This window comes from Cardiocondyla obscurior, linkage group LG22 (genome assembly GCF_019399895.1).
Source record: "Cardiocondyla obscurior isolate alpha-2009 linkage group LG22, Cobs3.1, whole genome shotgun sequence".
NCBI classification, from domain to species: Eukaryota; Metazoa; Arthropoda; class Insecta; order Hymenoptera; family Formicidae; genus Cardiocondyla; species Cardiocondyla obscurior.
The window spans coordinates 3,118,058-3,139,470 of record NC_091885.1 but is presented as its reverse complement, the minus strand read 5'-3'; the positions used below and the strand labels follow the sequence as shown (position 1 = coordinate 3,139,470).

At 44.1% G+C, this 21,413-nt stretch overlaps 1 protein-coding gene across 2 annotated transcripts in view; it reads left to right on the top strand.

Moving 5' to 3' along the window:
- Positions 1-21,413, top strand: part of LOC139111138 (Fanconi anemia group J protein) — a 41,505-nt gene that overhangs the window by 4,947 nt on the left and 15,145 nt on the right. The gene's annotated exons all lie outside the window — the stretch shown is intronic.

Sequence of the window (21,413 nt, the reverse complement as noted above, 5' to 3'; positions counted from 1 at the left end):
TTCCGCGGCCGCGATTATGTCTGTCCTCAAGATTTATCGCGGAGCTTCGCGAAAATCTCGTTTCATCGTCGTGCGACGTCTCGTGATGGCCGGTCGTTAACGTCAACCGTTCTAGCGACTTTTGTCTCGCTATAATGCGCCCACGCGCAGACGCCCGTTTACTCAGCGATTGCTCTCGTCAGATTTTTAGCTGCCATGCGAATTTTGGAAATTAGAGAGATCGCGCCGTCACCCATCCCGCTTGTCTCTCTCCTTCGTCTCGTGGCCAGGCCTCGTTCTTATTAAAGTTACCCAAAGTTCGTCGACGTTTTACTTATCTCGTCAGAACTTTAAAAGTTTTCCGGATAATCTCTCAACGCGTGTCACGCATCTCTTGACACGACGTCATGCGATTTGTCGCTTTCGTCGAATCTCATTAATTGCGATCTTTGTTTGATATTATTTAATATTAACTACGTCGTTCTTTCAATCGACAAAAGGACTGATTAAAAAAAATTCTATATGCTCAACAAATACGTTTGCGTTTAAACGCGGGGTGTATTGAGCGGGCATTCTTATTTTAAACAATGGTTTCATTCATCGATATTTCGCGCTTAACTCGTTAATGCGGCCGAAATCAAATATCGCTTTGCAATTATTAATTTATGTGGCCTTTTTTTTTCCGCGAAAGGACATAGCAATTAATCGCGGATCATAAATGTTGCGCGGTCAATTCTCGCGTACAAACACCGTGTCGCGCCGAATGGGTAAGCATATTTAACTACAAGTGAGAGGGGCTTTTTTTCCTTCGCTCGGGAGTCCTTTTCCTTTAACGGCTACGCACTTCGGCCCCCGAATTCCAGAGTAAAGGATTATCGAAGCGCCAACGCACGGCTGAGATATCTCGACAAGTCGTAAAACATTCGGCGCGTTATCCGCGAGTGATAATACCCCCATGGCGTTCGGCGAAATTGATTCCGCGGCTAATGAGCCTCGGTTATTTACGAACCATCGTGATGACGATTCGCCGGAGAAGAAATCGAACGAGATAGTTCTTTCTTTCCTTTTTTTTTTTTTATTTTGCGGGGAAGAAGTCTCGCGCATCGTCTCGATCAATCGGCGTTTGGAAGTCCGATGCTTTACAGGTCACGGGAGACGGCAAAGTCCCGGCGAAAGCGGTTTCTCGTACGTCGGGATCTAGGATTAATCTCGCAAAAATGTAGCTGCCGACTGATAATAGAATGCCGGGGCGCTTTCGCGAGAGCGAAAGATTCGTGGACAGGTCTCGCCGAACTCCGGATGGTCCACGGGCAAGCGAATAAGATAAGAGACCCCCCGAACGAATGCGGCGCGCGCCATCGGTTCCCAACCAGTCCTGGACCTCTCTCTCGGGTGGTCCACGGCATCCCCCTACCCCTCCGCGCTTCTTTTATATTTGCCCCTTTTCTTCCTTCTCCTGTGCCGTCTCTTCTGTACCCTGCTTCTGCCGCGGCTCGTTCCGCGACGACGTTCCCGGTTGCTTCCGGTCACGATCTCGCGCAGCTGCCAATCGACTTAAGAAAATTGCTTTGCACGAATTTTGGTTACAATGGGGGAGGTGGGGGAACTTAAGAACGCTGCAAAACGTTTTGATTGTCTAAAGAAAATTAATATAGAAAAGAAGAGCGCGGCGTATTAAAGATATTTTGTATAGTTATCATAATTCTTTGAGGAAATTAAAAAAAAAAAATTACGACGGTTTACATTTATCAAACTCTCGGGTTTAATTTGATAGCGAGGAGTTCGCGATCGAATAGTCGCGATTGCACGATCGGCGGTTAGTCGATAGAAGCCACGGACGATCCACCTCCTTCCGAGAAAGGATCCGCGATTCAAAAAGCGCCGCCGTTGCGAATTCCAAACGACCCGCGATCTTACATAATTCCACATGCTCGGCAAGACCGCCCGACGTCCTGGAATCGTCCCTTTCAGAATTTCCAGGATTCCGCTAACTATTCCGGATATTCCAACTGCAGAATGGACAATCTGAATCTTCTCGGCTTTCAAAATTTCATCCGCTTGTTCAATTTCCTGACGTGCTAATCGAATCGGCTGAAGAAAATAGAGCTTTATGTTAATTTCTCTTCTTTTTCACGTATTTGGTAATAATTTAATTTGATTCATTTAGTTCTTGTAAAACTATCTTTTGCGCTTGGATTCTTAATTACGTGCTTAAACATTAAGTATTTTATTCTTCGCTGTATTATTGTCATAAATATTTTACATTAATCGTAAACGTGTGAGACTTTTAATATTAATAAAAAAAGAAAAGAAAAAAAAACACCGCGCTGAAACAAATTATGTTGGTGGTCTCTTAGCGCCGAGATAATTTAAAGCGAGCACAAACTCGCGAAACACGTTCGTTCGACGAATTCAGCCGCGCATTCCCCAATGTAATTCACGTGGAATCGATCGTGTAGAACCTCGGTATAGGCGTTTTTCGTTCGGGCGGAAATGTTTCTCGCAGGTAAATCGCGGGCGCCCGGCGCTCCCGGGCGTGTCGAAAATCACCCGTCACCGTTTCGCCAATCGACGCCAACATACTTGTCGTTGTCTCTTAAAATAATGTCCGGTTGATTTACCATTTTTTTTTTTCCTTCACCTTGCGTCGGCATCGCGAATGTGTACGCTCGCATACAAGTACGATGATTTAATTGAGCGAAATTAACAGTTAATAAAATAGCACAAAGGCGATAATCAATTAATAACGCACTTCACGGGTCAAGATAAATTCAATCTTTCGATTTTGCGACGTGTCTCTTTGTTTTCGGGGGGGAGAAAAAAAAAGAAAATTTAGTACGTTGTATATATCGAAATGTTTCATGCTTATTTAATCGCATTTCGCGAGCATTGTGTTAAATAAGAGCGTGCCGCCGTATCGGCAATATACTATATATGATTTCGATATCTGGCGGCATCCATCGCGCTCTTTCATTATCGACGCTTCCCTCCTCTCATTGCGTGAGCACGCAGAAAAGAGAAAGAGAGGGAATGCGGTAGTAGAATGAAATGTATAGGGCCAGGGTAGGCAAGGGGGTGAAGCCAGGGAAAAAGGTACACTCGCGAACGCTTAGTTAAGTGCAGAAACTTCTCCCGCGCATTCTGCATCGCCGTGCACTTCTCTAGCCTGGGTATACAAATTTATGGCGTGCATACGCACAATATGCGCGCACACGGCGTTAAACAAAAGCCGCCTGTGTGTGTGTGAGGCGCGCGCCCGCGCGCGTGTGCCGATCATGAATATGTATGGGTCTTTTTGCGGAAGATACGTGCGTGTCCTTTTTGCCCCCGCGCGCCTTCTGTGTGCGTGAGAGATCAAAGGATGCCGCCCACCTAACGCTCTCTCTTCATCCCCCTCTGTCGCGCACACGCGCGCGTTTTCCATCCCGGTTTCTTTTTCCCCTCCCGGGTCCGCTCTTTTTTTTCTTACCTCCTCTCTTTATTCGCATACGTAGATTACAGCGGCCGTGTCCTCCGTTTCGTACTCCACCGGCTTTCTCTCGCGGCGGCTGCGCGCAAACGTTTATCAGCGGATGCGACAGTAATTTCCGCCGGCGTATTAATAATGCATTATTTGGAGTATTACGCGCGTATACGATTCCGCGAGGCATCGCGATTCGCGGGCACGTAGCACGTGTTTGTAATAAATACAGGGGAAAAAGCTCGGTTAAGTAAAATCTTGCGGCGATTTATATTTTCGTATCTGTTCCTTTGTGTCTTTAGTAGATGATCCGAGCTTTCAGTCTAAACGGAGACTTTTGCTTGCGAGAAGAATATCGAGTGCGCTTCGCATAATTTTTATTAAATTAAATATTGCGGGGAGTTAGCGAATTGCAGCTGCGCGGAAAATATTCTCGCTCGGTGTTAACCGACGTCCACGTCGCTACATGACTCTCTGTAAAATTAAATCAACTAACTCTCCACGTTAATTTCGCGGCAATTCCGGTTCGCACGGTCTTCATTCGCGCCGGGGTGATTTTTTTTTTTTTTTTTTTTGTCAACGCCGCGCGCGCACCAACCGACGCGTAAAATCGCATATAAACGAGGTGAGAGTATTCCCGGTCGAGCGTTTCGGCAAAAAGGTCGGATTTATTGAAGCCTGAAACGGAAGTTTCGAAGGCGGTGTTCGAATCGGCCGCAGCTTAAATGAGTACCGAGAAAGCATTCAGCCAATAACGCGCCCACAACGCAAAGAATTCCTCGTTGCGCGCGCGTCAGCGGCTCAGGAAGGAAGTGAATGCTAATTAATGACTCTTAATTCTCTTAATTGGTCGTTACAAACGCCGCCGATCGCGGCGGTCGTCCGTGCACACTGAGCCCGTAGCTACTTCTTCGATTGTTGTAGACTCCCTCGGAATAATCGAGCCCCTGTTTCCCACAGCGCGCGTCTTTGCGATCATCTCTCTCTCTCTTTCTCTCTCCTACTCTTTTTACGAAGTAAACTCGACCCATCCGGCATACGATTAATTATATATATAAAAAAAAAAAGAAAAAAAAAGCTGCAATCTCTAATTGGTATAAGAGAGGAGACCAATAGACTTCGTGGCTCCATCTGCGAACAAATGCTGCAAGTGTCTGAGGCACCTAGTTGAGACGCAAACCCCGAATACCGGGTGGGTTGAGCGAGCAAAAATGAAAAAAATTAATCATATTATATAAAAAAAATTACATTATCAATTATTGAAAATTTTTTCCTTGCAAAGGAAACCAAATTTTTTTAGAGTACGTTGCAAACTTGCAATTTGTTATCTAAATTTTCTTATCTAAATTTATTATATTATTAGGAAACGCAATGATAAAGTAACGTTTCCTTTAGGTTTTTTTTTTCTTTATAAAGGTGTGTATACGCTCAACGAATGCAGCGAACATTTATCAATGATGTGTGTCGTTGGTATGTGATTTTGTAGCGATTGATTTGTGATATGAATGTTCGCGTTCGCTGTTCGTCCGGTGTTCGTTCGCTAAGTGTATAACACACCTTTAAAAAGAATAATGAATATCACTTATGCTTGAATGGTAATGCCTCTCTTTCTTCTCTGCCGTATTTATTCTATTCTTTACGTCCTCTTCCACTTGTCGCAGAATTCATTAATGAATTGCCGCCGCGTCTTTAAAAACCTGTGTCGTACTTCATTATTCATCGGCGATGATATTCATCGTCAAAGAGACCTCTTACGCGTCAAAGAGTTTCGTTCTGTAATTCTACATATCGAAGTGAAATTATTTCACGCATTTCCATGCTGCACGGGACGAGCGAGAATGCGTCTTTTGATAACACCCTTATAAAATCCATTACGGATCAAGAGTCAGATATTAAGAAATCCACAATAATGTAGATTTTATTATCAGAATTTTTCTGTGCAAAATAATACATATATGTATATTAAACATTTAATATTAATTACTTTTATTACGTTTTAGAAAAGAGAAACAATTTTTTTTTTCTCTTTTCTTATCTATAACTAGTAGAGAAAATTTGTGAAATTATTCCGAGGGATCCGAAATATTTGAAATTAATCGTCGGCCAGGCAATTACATATTTATTTTTAATAATGCGCTGATAAAAGAAATTAAAGGGGAGTGGAAACAGAAAGAATGAAACGTAGCGTTGACAAGATTGCGACGACAAACGGTTACGTTGCCTTGCTCGTTCGTTGTATACGGAGCCACTCATAATGTAACGTAAATGGAAACGCAAGGATAAAATTGAGAGCCGAAGTTACTTCTCATCGTGGGTGTAATGCGACCCTCGCTAAAGGAGATATCAGATGACGTCGACAATGCGAAATTAAAAATGCGCCTGGAAGCGACTGGGCACGAAAGGAGGTGAGAGTGGAATGAAGCGGGTTTGGATTTCCGTGCCCGAGCTTCCATTCGCGGGCCCGCGATATTCCCGACGATGCCGACGAGGAAAACAATGCCGGGAATCTGCGTCAATGCGCTCTTCACCGGCATTTCATCGACGACGACGACGACGATGACAACGATGAGGACTTCCTTGTAACGCTTATGCCATTCCTCCTAGTCTGTCGTCCCTTCATTGAGTCGGTGCCCGTCCATCGCTGGCTCATTTGTCAAGTTTTGATGAAACTTTTATGAATACTTTTTTTTTTGTAACAAAGTCGCAAAGCGTAATGTACGATTTAGAAAATAAAAAATATTTTATGCAATCGACACATGAGTACGACTTATTGAAAGGCGTAATTAGTTCGTTACCTTTTCGTTTGACTGATTACATCCCGCTATTAAGAGACATGTGTCAGATACTTAAAAAAAATAATTAAAGAGTAAAAGTATATAAATTCTACCGTGCGGATTTTATACGTGCAGATTTTCGAGCGCGATGACGGTGTTCACGAGCTAACGGATTCGGCAGGTGTTACTCAAAGTAAGATATAGCAACAATATGATAAGTAGGATAAAAACCGACGTTATTCCCCCAATTATAACAGTTTTTTTTTTTTTTAACGATCGCTGGTTCGGATTATCTTTTGACTTCGCCGCTCGTCTTCTTTTTACGCTCTTCGCCGGTTCTTCGCTTTCTGACACTTTATGCGCGCATATTCCCTCTTCCCTGCCGCATGGAAATGTAAGTCGGGTGTGTATACGCATATGGTGATGCGATCCGCGTGTACCAGACGAAACTACCCCGCGTCGTGGCTCTAATTAACCGATTCTCATTACGTAGTCGCGTTATACGAGACTGCGTTTAATGAGACCACCAGTACGTCGTACGGCTTTCCTTCTTCCTCCCTTCCTTCTTCCCTTAACTATCTACGTCTCTTTCGCGGCACCGGTGCATACCACCGTCAGTCTTTCTCTTTCCCGCGGTCCACATCTCGTCCGGCGCACCGCGCTACGCCGCGGCGAGACGATCGGTTTCCGTCGTGGGTGGTGATGGACTTTTTAAATGGGAGGAAGCACGGGACAATCGCGGGAGAAACGCGTGCCTTCGCGACGAAAAAGAGAATTTATCGCGAGCACACTCAGTATCGATCTCGCGAGTGGAAGTTGGTTCTCCTTTGAGACACCGGTCGCATTATGCGTCGTAAATCGTTAGGATCGTAAGTTTTTTTTTCTTTCTTTCTGTCTCTTTTTTTTTCTTTTTTATTTTTATTTTTTTTTAATCAAGTTTATAGAACGATCGAAACGAATGTTAATACGCGCGATTGCGATCTCTTAATACGCAGGTACGTCGCGATATACATCGCAATCACGAGCGAGTCTTTCCGTTTCGCGCTTAATTTAGTGCGCTAAATAATTAACGATGGCTGAACGCATTCGCGAGAGTTCCCGGAACTTTCACTGTCACAACGCCGCCGCGGCGTTCGTGCTTCGCGAAACAGTTTTGCCGCTTTCCCTTTCCGCCTCGCGTTTTATTTTCCTTCTTTAACTTTTGCTCGATAGAACGGAATCGTAAAGGGCGCCGCCGCGCGATTTGCAGCAACGAAAAACCAAAGCGCGCGATGTAGGACACTGACAATCGGTCGCGCACCGCTTTGTGAGGCAGCGCGAAGTGAGAAAAAGTCATCTGCTTCACTTTTACATTTGAAATAACTCGACGAGTTTATTCTACTCTAATTAAAAATTGATAATTAAACGTCCAGCGAAAAGTGGCGTTACGATAAAAATGCTCCGCGAATGCGAGCGATTAAAATTCATATTTTTTTTTTTTTTTTAGTTAAAGAGGAAAAAAAAATAAAAAAAATCTATTTCAATAGACAAATAAATAAATTGTCCCTGTCCACGGTGTGTCCGAATGTCGTGGCAGTCGACGAACTCCGGATTCGTATCGAGCGACGTAACGCTGGATCGGCGCGCGATCGACGATCCCGCTCGCTTCCCGGCGTCGATGGTGGAGGTCCAGGAAGAGGCTGCGCTCTCCTGGCAATCGGTTTCTCGGGGACACGGCATTCGGATTCGACTTGCCGTTCTTTGTCGAGGCGGTGGATGGTCTCCATCGCACACAAAGTACCCATGTACATTGTGCTCCTAGCCAGGAGGATTCTGAATTCCCATTGGGCGAAAACCGTCACAGGCACCACGCCCATCAGACCTTCTATAGAGACTCACCTATACCCATGAGTCTTCGAAGAGATTCCTCTCTCTCTCTCTATCTCTACCTCTCTCTTGCTCGCCTCTTCCACCCTTTCTGCTTCTGTTTCCGTCTCTCTCTCTTTCTCCCTTCCCGTCTTCCTTCTCCTTCCAGCTCTCTCTCTCTCTTTCTCTTTCTCTCTCTCCCGTACGCTCCGTGTCTCCCGTCGTTTCGAAGAGAAGCTTCTGTGCGCTCCCATCGATGTACATACACGTCCATGTCGACAGACGTGTCCGCGAGAGAGAATCCGCGAGCACCGCGAATATACATGCACGATTCGTTGCACTTGGAATCCCTCCCCCCGTCTCTTTCTCTTCCTTTTCCTCTTTTTCTTCACCTTTCCGCGCAGTTTTCCTCCCCGCCTTCGGCTTTACACACTTGCTCTCGTCGGTTCGCTGCGATCTCTTATTCGCTTCTGTTTTTTTGAAAGAGAGAAACGAAGATAGGCGGATAGTTACAGATAAAGAAGAAAAGAGTAGTAGAATATGAAGAGGTGGGGGAGGGGGGAGGGGGGGGAAGAGGATAGACCCTCGGAAAAGAGGGTGAGTTATCTCCAACGGAGAGTTCACTCGGAGCTACCCTTCGAGAAAGACGAAGGGAAGAACAAGGAAGAGTCGACAGAGTAGAAAGCGCTATTAGCGTGGGGTCCGATCTGCTTGTGCCCGGCAGATTTCTCGAAAACAATTTATTCCTTTGTCGTTTGTAATCCAGGATAAAGAATCTTCTTGAGATAACGAGGCCTCTCCCGCGCACGCGTCACTTATACACGCGCCGTGAAATATGCGAGAAACTGAGTCATTAAGAATCGGCGCGGCTTTGAACTCGTTAGGCAGCGCCCGATAAACGCGGACGGGAAGATCAATTGGAACACTTCATCTGAATATATCGAAAGAATATTCAAGAAAATTAATTTCAAGCTCGAGGAATATTTAATGAAAGGCCGTGCCGAGGCGACGGAGAAGTTCGCGAATTAAAATAAGACGCGGTAGAACGCAATACATTTATTTGGAGGATAAAATAAATTTATGTGATATTATATGCAGCGTGAAATCTTGTTGTTTGTACTCCGAACGTAAAATATCCTATCCAGCCGGCGTCGAGAATTATAAAAATCAATCGCGAGCTGGAGATGAAAAGTCACCGATTGACGGTCGTAACTTAAATACGTCCGCGCGTTCGAAGTTATCGCATTCGGATGAGGGGGATTTCATACACGGTAATATTCAACGTGCCGTTTCGTGCGCAAGTCGCATCGGACAGGTCTCGATTTACTCCCGCGGGAAAAGTCCCGCGCGGATTCATTTCGCCGACTTATTTTCCCGCGGGAGCTGCTTCGGGAAGTAGTCAGAGTCTACGATCTCGATGGGAAATCTGGGCGAGCAAAAAGTCTCATGGGATAGATAGATACACGTGGATTCTACCGCGTATATGAGCCCGCGGTGAAAGGGGAGGCGGCGTAAATCCGACGACCGAGCCACCGTGTAATATCGCTTCTAATTCCTTTAATTAAATATACGCGCTGGTGGGAGACCGAGAGAGAGTCTAGGCGATCTGACGAGCTCACGAGTCGTAAAACAGTAATGTGGAAACGTCGAGTTCCACGTGTTCCGGAAAGGAAATAATTCAGGGAGATTCGATCGCACTGAAAGGTTATCAAGACGCGACACATTTGCATTTACCAAAGTTCAGTCTGTAAAAGGGCTTCAAGTTTTTCGGTTAATTTTCGTTGCAGTATTCTTATCGTTTAAGGAATTAAAATAAAAAAAAAAAATTAGAATTATTTATTTAGAATTCTGAAAAAAGAAAAAATAAAATATAGGCGAAGCACGTTATTTTTTTAATTCTAATTTGTCGTAGTTTATAACAGAAACTTGGATCTTTTAATGAACTTGTATGAAACGGATGCGGGACATTCAGAGTATTTTTTCTTTCTTTTTTTCTTTTTCTTTCTTCGTGAAAAACTATTGCGACCTTTGGAACCGCTCCAAAAAGCGTGTGCCGTACAGATCGAAATCGGTTCGATCGAAATCAGATCTCAAGAGAAACATGCAAGCCGGGTGGCCCCTCTCGTTTCGGGACGTTTCTCGCTACTTTTCTACGATTGAATTTCCGATTCACGGTAAATCCTATCGCCGTTGTAAAATCTTTCCACCGCCGACAATACATCGGAATAAAGAAGTCGGCGAGAGGAGCGTTCTCTCGCGGTTCGGTTTATCCCTGGCGATCTGCAGCGGAGGATGCTGTGCCTCACGAATTTCACGTTTCGCCCCCCCCTTCTCGCCCCGTAAACCTCCCCGGTTATCTCATACGCGAAGCAGCCCTCGGGCCAGGTCCTGCTCGAGTGTTTACGCAATAGACGCTTTTGTCCATCGAGCGATGAGCATCATTGTCTGTCCATCTGTCTGTCTGTTTACCGAATAGATATCCGCGAGTGGCAGGATAGAAGGCCCTGCTCTCTCATCCTCTTTTCCTCTCTCCGTTTTTACCTCGCTTTTCCTCTCTCTCGTTCTTGCGGCGGGCTCTCCAAGCTCGAAGATGTACTTTTGTGCCTTTATGAGAGAAGCTCGCCCGAGCCTCGTTCCCTCTTTTGTTCTTTGTCCGCTGCGGAGGTTTTCGTTCCACGGTAAGGAGAGCGCGAGGTAGGGATGGAGGATCCTGGCAGGATTTTGCAGGACCTTTTCATCTATCTTCCCGATTTTCTCTCTCTCTCTCTATCTCTCTCCCGCCTCTCCCATTCTCGCTCTCACTCCTCTGAGGAGGGTTTTCGATTTCTCGGGATGCATCCTTCGAGAACTACCGAGACAGGTTACTCGACTGGTTCCTTTTAGAAACGACGGGGACGCGTACAAGCGAACGCCAAAATCGATCCTCCTGAATGTTGTTGAAGCCAGATCTTGTTTCTAATTGGATGGACGCACGGCTTGTCGAAGCACCGTTGATAGTCGCGAGGACATTGCGAGGCGAGCCTACTTCTCGTAGAGTCGGAGTTTCAAGTACACAAACGTAACGATGAACCCCGATTTCGCTTATTACTTCAATTATTCTTTTCGCGTGCATGAAAAAGTCTGCTTTATATTATTTAAGATAATCTGCATGAAATATTATTGATGTGAACAACTTTGCGAGTGTCTAGACTGTTATGGCTCGATATTCATATTAATTCTTTATTACTGCCCGTTATTCAAAAGAAGATATGTAAAATATTCCTCTAGCGCTCGTATTATATATATAATAAACGAATAATTCGACAATTAGGAATTATTTTGGGTATTTTGCGGATTATTGGTAATCGGGGTAAAATAGTTGCTTTGTCGATCGCGAAAATGAAAACAGTTCGCGCCGCGGTGTTAACAATGAAAATAAATCGCGCGCAATGCCTGTTTGCGAAATCCCAGTTGCCGCATTTATCCGTCAACAAATTGTATTTAAACTGTCGACCACTCGTTACGCTCGTCGCACCTATATTCCACCATTTTCAGCACGAAGGCTGAAATTTGCCTCCGTTGATTTCGACAATGGGCCGAACCCGGGAATATTAAAATCATCAGCCGTCATTTAGAAAAGAGTTGTAATATTTTACATTCAAATTCCTACTATATACGTAAAGCCTTTTGAAAATAATAATTTATTTTCGTTCTTTATGGATCTGTTTTTTCTTTTTTTTTTTCCGCGCAATATACATGAAATTGGTATTAAGTTTCTGAAGAGTTATTTAGAGATTTTTCTATTCTTCACGTAAAATGAATGTAACTCGTTTAACGCGTTCAAGAGTGAAATGTCGCTCGGGTGCCATTACGGTGGCCATATTTACCCTGACAATCTCGTAGGGGGTCTGTATACTGGCAATGTCCATACCCGCCACATAAGTGACGTACAGACTCTATCAAAAGTCCACGACTTTAGATTTTCACCATCAGAATATATTATAATTAATCCATATTCTTGGCTGTCAAAAATTAATCTAATACCCGAGAAGGAAATTCATCTAGCTGTTTTTATTTTGCAGCTAGTAGTTAGATCGCGCGGATTATAATATTCTTTAACTGTGTTATATATTTGGTGCCAATAATAACTTGTAAGAAAATATTTAGCAAATGTCCAGCTCTTATTATACATATAGAATTCATAAAATAAGATCGTATAATTAAAAAAAAAAAAAAAACTGTCTAGTATCCGTCTAGTTTAATCGCTGGCCATGTAACGAGATAATTATTATTGACTAATAACGAGTTAGAAAAGCTGAATACTTAAACGTTTTTCGCCGCGTACTACTAGTTTACTACGTATACTGACCTATTCTACGCGCGCTCGACTTCCGCGGCCGCTGACCTCCGGGCCCGCCGGCCGCCGCCACGCGGCCTTCCACCACGTGGACCGTGCAACAATGATGGCTGCCGACTGACGTAACACGCGCACGTGCTTCCAGCTGACCACGTAGTAAACTAGTACGCGACGAAAAATGTTTAGATAACTAATTTTTTTTAACTCGTTATTAGCCGGGAATAATTGTCCAGTACTTGGATTTTTAAGCGTTCACATTTTTGGCTCAGTACTGGACAGTTTTTCTTTTTTCTTTCTTTTTTGAAGAAGAAAAAATTGGAGGTAAAATAACTTTTCTTCGGATTACATCGCTTTGAGCGTAGCGAAGAAAAGGAGGAAGATGCGAGAAGTTTTCCAGTTCGTATTGGAGTGGCGCACGCCTAACAAGTTACTACTAACAAGCCCCGCGTTTCTTTCGCCGCGCTACTTCTTTCTCTGCATGCCTTAATGCTTTTTCTTTTTCTCGGGGGTAACACGAGCGAGAAGAACAGACGGGCGTTCTTACGCCATCGCGATAATAAGCCCGCGCATTGCATGCCACGGTAGTTAGCGCAAACAGGCCGTTAGCAAATGATTAAAAAAAAAAATGAATAAAGTTGTATGATGTGGACACAATGGCGATCCTGCCGGGCGCGAATAAATTGTAACAAAGGAAGTGGGACATCGAAAAATGCATACAAAAGAGCTCGTGTGCTTTAAAACCTTCACACTTTTCTTAATGATTAAAATTTATGGAGATAAAATAAAAGTTATAGCTCTCGTAGGGAATAATTAACAAAAATTAAGTGGCAAGAGTCGAGGAAGCACGTAATTGCGAAATTTAAATTGTTAAGCCTTAAGTTTTATTCGCACGCTGCATCCATGATCTTTCGTAATCGAATTGTACCGAGATTGTCGACTTGAAAGCTTAAGAAATGAATTTCTTGGGAAGCGGAAGGATTAAAAAAAAAAGAAAGAAAAGAAAAAAAATAAAAAAGATCCGTGTCGTTGCTCGTGGCTGACAACTCTTTTTAAAGCGATTAACATTTACAGGCTTACGTATAAACGTTTCGGCGCGTAAATTACTGGCGGAATTAATTACGTGATGCGCGCGCGCTCGCGCTTCGTCGCAACGAGTGCGTGTAATGGGTTTAACGCGATGATGCTATAGCCGAATTTACCCCAGATGGACGCAGACCATGAGTTGAGATGGACTTCGCATTAGGTGGGCGAGTGAGCGAGCGGGGAGAGGGAGAGAAGAAACAGAGGGAACAAGAGAGAGAGAGCAGGGTAGATAAACCCAAAGCCGGGAGAATTAGTAATGCAACCAGCCGTACATACTGCTTTACGCGCGCGTGCACGTGCCGGCTGACCAATCAAAGCCTCGCGGCACTCTATGAAGCCTATCAGATCCCTTATGTTTCCTAGAGGCTCTCTCGTTACGTGCGAGGGCGTCCGATTATGCGTGTGCCCGCTCGTACGTGTACGGGAAACATGTGCTGGACGCCATGCAGGGCGTCCCATTAACTTCGTCCCTTCCCACACTCAATTGAATTTTAATGCCGGCGATTAACTGCGCGACGCCGACGGTTTATAATTTAAATACGACAACGCACCGTCGCCGCGCAGTTTGTAAGAATTAATTATAAACGGGGGGGGAGGGGAAAGTGTGGGTGAGCAACTGCGGTAATCAATGCGCCCGGTCATTTTAAACAAATCGCTACCCCGTGAAATATCGATGAGAGAACCAAGCGAGCTTAAGCTTCACCATCGGCTCGCGCGATGTCCGGCCGGTGAACGACCCTGTCCTCTCGCCCTCCGCCACCACCTCCCTCCCCCTTCCCGCCCTTCTCCGACCGATTAATATAATCCTTGTCTAATTGCAAACTGCATAATGATATCGTCATGAACCGGTGGAAGGTGCGATGTACGCGCGGGGGGGAATTCTGGCTTCCTGGCCGCGGGAGCGTTAGTGCTTACAACGTGTTTTATTCATTCTGTCTCGCCATGCGTGATTGAATTTTAATGGCCCCTATTAATTGTACAGCTTTTGCGGTCGGAATATAAATATGGCAATGTGGTGTGCTTCACCGCCGGATAATAATTCATTCCGCGTGCGTGAAACAGTCAATTACCGGACGATAATCGTTACCATGATCGCGGTATAATTTGTCAGCGGACGATGTGACGGGTTTCTCTGTTTTTAATTGTGCACGATCGACATTAATATCACATTTCATCATGTAATGCAAAGCGATAGTTTTACATACTTCGGATACATATATTACTAATCTGAAACACAAGGCACGATTTTTCTATCTTTTTCTGATTTCACTGTGATGTCTTTTTTTTCTTTTGTTAACGTAATATACGAATTAAAAAAGTTTTTTTTTATTATTTAGTATTATTTCTTTATTTGTTCGCTTAGAAATTATTGCGGTACTGATATTAACGTTTGCATTTTTTTTCGAAAGGATCGGTCAGTCTAGACTGATCCCTTCTAAAGATCTATTTTTCATGTGTTTTTGTGAGTTTTATTGTCGTCCCAAGAGGGCGGGGGCGAAATGTGCGTTGAAAGCGGTTAGACGATTGAAATCGGAGAAGCCGACAAAACGCTTGCCCACTCGCCGCCGTTGATGAACAATGCGAATTTCAAAAGGCCAACTGTCACCCCCTCGCCTGACTTCGTTCCGCAAAGGAAATCCGCTCTCGTGAGCGTATGCTTTTAATTTCAGAATTTTTTTTTTTTTTTCCATTAAATGTATCGACGATATATATATGTATATAAAACCGTACTATTTCGCATTGCGTACCCGCGCCGCGACTCCGCAGGCTACTTTTACGTTCTTATGTGCCACTGCCAGATCTATTCGGCGAACGTGTCCTCTTTTTTTTTTTCTCTCTTTTTTTTTCCCCGACGATGGGAAACGAAACGCATTCGTTTTATTTTCAAAATCGGACACGCGTTAAACCGCGCACTTTTGTATCTCCGATACATCTCCGCGGTGGTTTCTATTTTGAGGCGGAGAAGGGGATGGAAATGGTAGCGCAAATAAAATTCTTCTCGCTCACGGCGACGCAAATACTGTCAGCCGTGCCGACGTTTAAAAACGCAATCGCCGTAACTGAAAATCGAAAGCTGCGCGCTTTCAGGCGATGTATCGACAGATCCATCTTACTTCTCATGGGCGTGCCTCGCCCCGAGGGGCGACATGTCGCTTTGCGTTTTAAAAATCAACGAAATCGCCGTCGGGCGAAGGATTAAATCCTGCAGTGCTGCGCTCAAGCTTTTGGCAACTTTAGCCGCGGGCTTGTTTGCACACCTGAACTCTTCCTCGATATAATTTAAGCGCGCCATTATTAATGGCTTTTCCGTTCGATCGTGCACACTTAGATCCACGGCATTTTGATCTCTTTTCCGTCGCGCCAAATGCAATCTCTTTTAAAATATTAAAAATTCGGTAAAAAAGAAAAGAAAAGAAAAAAATAATATTTGCATTGAGTTTACGCGACTGTTGTGATTTATCGATACTTGATAGATCGACACTGAATTGTAATATTAATTGGCCAAATGCGAATAATCATCGGGCATCGAAAGAATATTTTTTTTTTTTTCAATGCGCCTTGATATTTTATTGAGCAGATATATGAGTCGCGGCGATTAAATAAGGATATATTGCAGAGGGAGATATATCGCACGAAAAATAAATTGGACGTTCGCCCGATAATTTACTGATGAATAAACATAACGCGGACATTAATACCAGCACCGGTCAATAATAAATAAATTGGATGCTAAAACGCGGAAAATTGTAATGTATTTACGCGTCATACTTTCGCGTGGCAACCTGCGTTTATATTCGCGCTCCGAAAGTTTTTATTAACTTCCGCATACCGCGTAATGTTCCCACGGTAATTAACCCGGGACAATAATTCTCGCGGCTGCGGGAATAACCCAGTGCGATCCAGTTTCTGCTTCGTGCGAAGCTATTCGAAATCAATTTGTTAAGTTTACGCGCACGCTGTACGAGGGTGTGTTAAATTTCAAAATTAATTTTTAATACCTCCGCGAGATTATTACAGATGTTATTTTACAATTAACTATTTTTAATTCACCAAGAATATTTTTCTTACGAATTTTAAATATCCTATCGAGCCTCAAGGGGGTTAATAACATTTATGATTAATGATAGTTTTTTTTTTCTATTTTTTTAAATGATATTAATTTTTCTTCCTTTAAAGGGTCCAGAATTAGTTCTGCTCGTACAAAAAAAGATTAATATTTGTTAACGTTTCTATCTTCACTATATGCGATGTCACAAAATTGATCGTTTATCAAATTCCGCTCGACGGTAACACGAATGGACGTGGAATCGGTTGTGTAAGATTGCGATTCGCAAACGTGCAGGCCGATCGGGGATGGAAGCGGCGCGCATCATAACAGCGTCCACGCTTTGCGAAAAGATTGCAAGTAACAAGTAAACTCGTAATTCCGTTTGTGCGCGATGACATCAATTCGACGCAGCCGGCATTCCGAGCGGCCCGGAGCGATCGACGGACGGCCGGTTGCCAGTTTGTTTTTATTGAGTAGTTACTACCGCGGAAAAAGAGGAAGCGAATATAACTAAACGCTTCGCAAAAGTACCCCGGGGGTTCTTTAGATCCCATCAATCGCGATCTGTCCGTTTTCATACGTCGATACGTTTATCTCTCTTCCAGCTTCCATCAGCCGTTCGCTCGCGTCGCGCGATCGACTTAACGCGATAGCACGAAATATCGTTTTACAAATTTTTATTTTCATCTCCTCGGCACTTTTCAACGAGCGCGGCAAATCCACCTGCGAACCGTTCGCGTTTTACGGTACAGAAAACGTACGGGGGGAAAAGAAATTCGTGAGAGGCAAGATGGCAGAACGTCAACTCCATTGTTCTCAACCTTGCGCCGCTTCGAGCGATTGCAGTTCTCGAGTGTGCATCGTCGTGAAAAGAAAAAAAAAAGAATCGCAATTAGTACGTCTTTGTCGTGCGTCTGGCTCTACTTTCTGAATTCGAGTCGAGTCGCCGCGATGCTATCCTTCGCGGTACCGCGCGTCTGTTGAAAAGGAAAAAGAAAAAGGAAAAAAAAAGAAAACCGCGCTGTACAGCATCGGAGGAGGGAAGGACGAAATTTCGTAAATCGAGTTGGCCTTCCCCTGGAGGGTGTCGGTGCGTCTGTCCACCATATTGATCGTGGAGGCGGTAGATACCCTGCTTGCCTATATGTACGCGGGTGTACATGTGTATAGAAGGGTCCTGTGTGTATACATATATATATACTCGCATGTATATATGATAAAATATATATATTTATATATATATATCTTCTCTTTATATGTATATATACATGAGCGTACATCATATACGTACACGCGCGTATGTGTATACACGTATATCTGTTACAGGACGGTTTTAGGGGTGGTTTTCACCCTCGAAGAGGGTAGAGAACGGGGCGGAGGGGAACGAGTGAAGGGTGCTGACGCTGGCACGAGGGTGGGCGAGAGGCGGCTTTGCTGGCGCAGGGAGGGTTACAGGGGCTATCGGGCTGCGGGGACGGGTGGTGGTAGCACAGAGGGTGGCTGGGTAAAGAGGGAGATGAGGGATTCTGGTGGCGTTGGAGCCGACACTCGCGGGTGCCGCCGTTACCATGGCTACCACCACCCTCGCTGTGAACAAGCCCTCTACGTCATATTGGCATAGTATATTCCCCGCACCATAAAGCCAAATAATCTACCGAGTGATCCAATCTGAGAGACTCCCTGTCTAACTCGCGCCCGGCCAACTGCACTTTCGTTCGCAGATATTGAACATTCGCACGTTGGATGTGACATGTCCCCGCTTTAGCGCTGTGTTCCATGGCTGCGATAATAATCTCAAATAGACGTCTTTCTCTGGTCTGGTATCGAAATTAATTGCAACCAAAAACACAAAAGGAATTACGTCGGAAGAATAATTCTTAGGAACTTTAAATGTAAACGTTATCAATTGGCAAACTAATTTTTATATAACAAGCAAGGTCTCTAATATCGTTTTACTTTTAAAACGTAGACGAAAAAACACTAAAATGTTTGTAAGTTTATAACTTCCGAACTTCTTTATAAAGAAATAACTCACAAATATTGAGCTGAAAATTGTACAAAGTAAATCGCATATTTTGAGGATGCAATATCCTAGAAAATATTGATACTCCGATCGAACTTTTGCGGAGAATCCGCAACGCAACTTTCATATCAGCTAGAGCACGATTAGCGCATAGGGGGAGGGAAAAAAAAAAAAAATAAAAAGAAAAACACGTTTAAAAAATAAAAGTTAAAAGTCTGCATGCGAATCGACGTCCGATACTTTGGAAGCCCGATCTTTTTGCAATTCAATCCACACCGATCGCGGAATACAAGCCGAGCAATTACACACCTTCGATGCGCCAGGTACTTGATCAAATTTTCAGCGCGATGATCCATCACGCGGACTTAACCATTCCGCAGCGCCATATTTGCACACGGCATTCCGCGCGTCATAAAGTCGAGCGGGCCACAGAGTGATTCATTCGGGGAGGCTCCCCCCGTGGCCTCTATTTTCCAAACGGCAGAGAATTCATACTCCGGGTCACTCTAATTGCTACTTGATCATCGATGATTACAAGTCGTTCGACGGCTGCGCCGGTTGCGCCCGCGTTTACGAGTGAGAAACAATAAATTGCATTCACAGCGTGAGATCTGCTCCGCGGGCCACGGGCTGAAGTTACTTTGATCACTATCTCTGTGAAATCGGAATGCTTTGTTCGCGGTTGCACGTGTCTGCTCCAGGATATTGCTACTTGATAGTTGCGTTCGACGGCCGGTCGTGCATTTTGCAGGGCGAGAACCAGCGATTCGGAAGTCAAAATACAGTACCGGGGAAAAGTTTAAACTAACGCGGCGGGACAAATGTTGACGGGTCCGATGTATCGGGCAAATCAGGAAATCAACCGTGTCGCGGCGATATATATATATATATATATTTTTGCAAAATTAATATTGCGAGCTAACGTACGCGTCGCAATTATATCCGGGGTGTTTTCCCTCGATTTTCTTTCGGCGATTTTATTTTCTTTTTGCGGCGATGATGGCGATTTGTGCTTTTAACGTGGCGTTTTTAATTGAAACAGAGGGTACGGAATGTCAGGATTCGTAATTACAAATAATAAAATCATCGCGCGTGTAATTATGCCATTTCGAGGTTGCAACGTTACGGCTAGGGCATATTACGTCAACCTTATGCATTATTGCATACAATTGCTTATGAATTATGAAATTAATTAATTTCACATTCTGCGTTGCGTCGCGTCGCGCTGATACAAAGCCACAATTGGATGCTGCAACCTCGCGCACCGATCGTCCTGGAAAATGTCATTTTTAAACCATGGTTAAAATTGTTATTGTTACTCGCGATGCACCTTGCAAAACGTAAGCGCGCAATAAATGAAATTTATCAAGTAACAACCGAACGATAATTAATTTAAAAAGGTTGAAATGGTGATGCGCATAAAAGAGAAGTATCGTAACAATTTCTAACCAGGAATATAATCTATTTCTGCTAAATACTGCGTTGCGTATTTCTGTTGTAACGTATTTCGATATTCAATTGAATGTATCTATGGAAAAGGGTATCGTTTTACTGGTGGATCTGCGAGCAACGAAACGAAGTTTCAATAACCCAGTTTCGATTTTCAAATAATCCACCCCGAATCTAAGCCGCGTCTCCTATCGTTCAAAAAATCTATTTGCACGATCGCGAAACTTGATAGGTTTGGCAATAAAGTCATTTGTTTTAAGTCAACCATGATTTTCAACTTTGTAAAGATTTCAATTTCACGGTTTACGATGCTGCGAAAATATGCCTCTAACTCTGTTAATTGTGTCGGTCGATTTCTTAATGGATCGTTCTTGGTTCAAATTAATTTAAATAATTAAAAGCGCCGGGACAAAACGCAAGAGAAAACAGTGTAAAAGAAAAAAAATAGTAATAATATATGAACTATTCGGATTGAGAGAATTATTGGAAAAAAACCGATTAGAAGCTCCGATACTGCCATTTCGTTTTTCAAGAAACGAGACAATAGCTCAGCCGGGACAATGTTCCCCGTTCGGTTCCGCGCAAAACTTCGTCGCTGGGTTATCTAGCCGGTGGCGCGAATCGTTTTCTCGCTGCTTCACCCACGGCCGGAGGGGTTGGCGGCAGGATGGCATACAGGGGTGAACGCGGGGGTGGCCGGCTAAGCGAGGCTCATTTTGTCGGCGGCAGATATGGCGCGGCCCGCCGCCACCCCCGACACCCCGACCGCCTTCCACAGCCGCACATCCGGCTGATGTGGGGTGCGCGGAGGTGACAGGGAGGGATAGATAGTTGAGCCGAGGGTGGAACGGCTGGCTGGCGACATTATTAGACGCCCCCGGTGAGTCAGTGAGCGGCGGTAAGGATGGGGGCGAACGACGACGATGACGACGACGACGACAACGACGAATAGTAGTGCCACGGGGGGTTGGATGGAGCATAATGAGGAAAAAAGACGGTGCGCAAGATGCTGCAGCGAGATATCGTGCGGCTGTCGTCGTTTTGCGCCGCGGAAAAGGCACCTACCTGCGCGAAGAAAGACGCAATTTTCGCGTGCGTCTATCTCCGCCGGAGTATTAGCTCAGCCGATGGTGGGATAAAAAAGAAAAAAAAAGAGAGTTAACGATGGCGATGTACCGCGCTATCGTGAGAGGGTTAGAACGACAGGAAAATGAACGGTATTTTCAGAAAACATGATAACTAAATTTAAATTATATGATTTTGTTCTATATCACATTCTTCATAGATGTATTCGCATAATATATTTATTATAATTGTTAGAAGAACTTTTTTTTTACACGGGTGGGTTAAAAAATTTTTATCATGCAGATCGCACATAGTTTTCTTTTTTTCTTTTTCTTTATAAACGTCGCGGC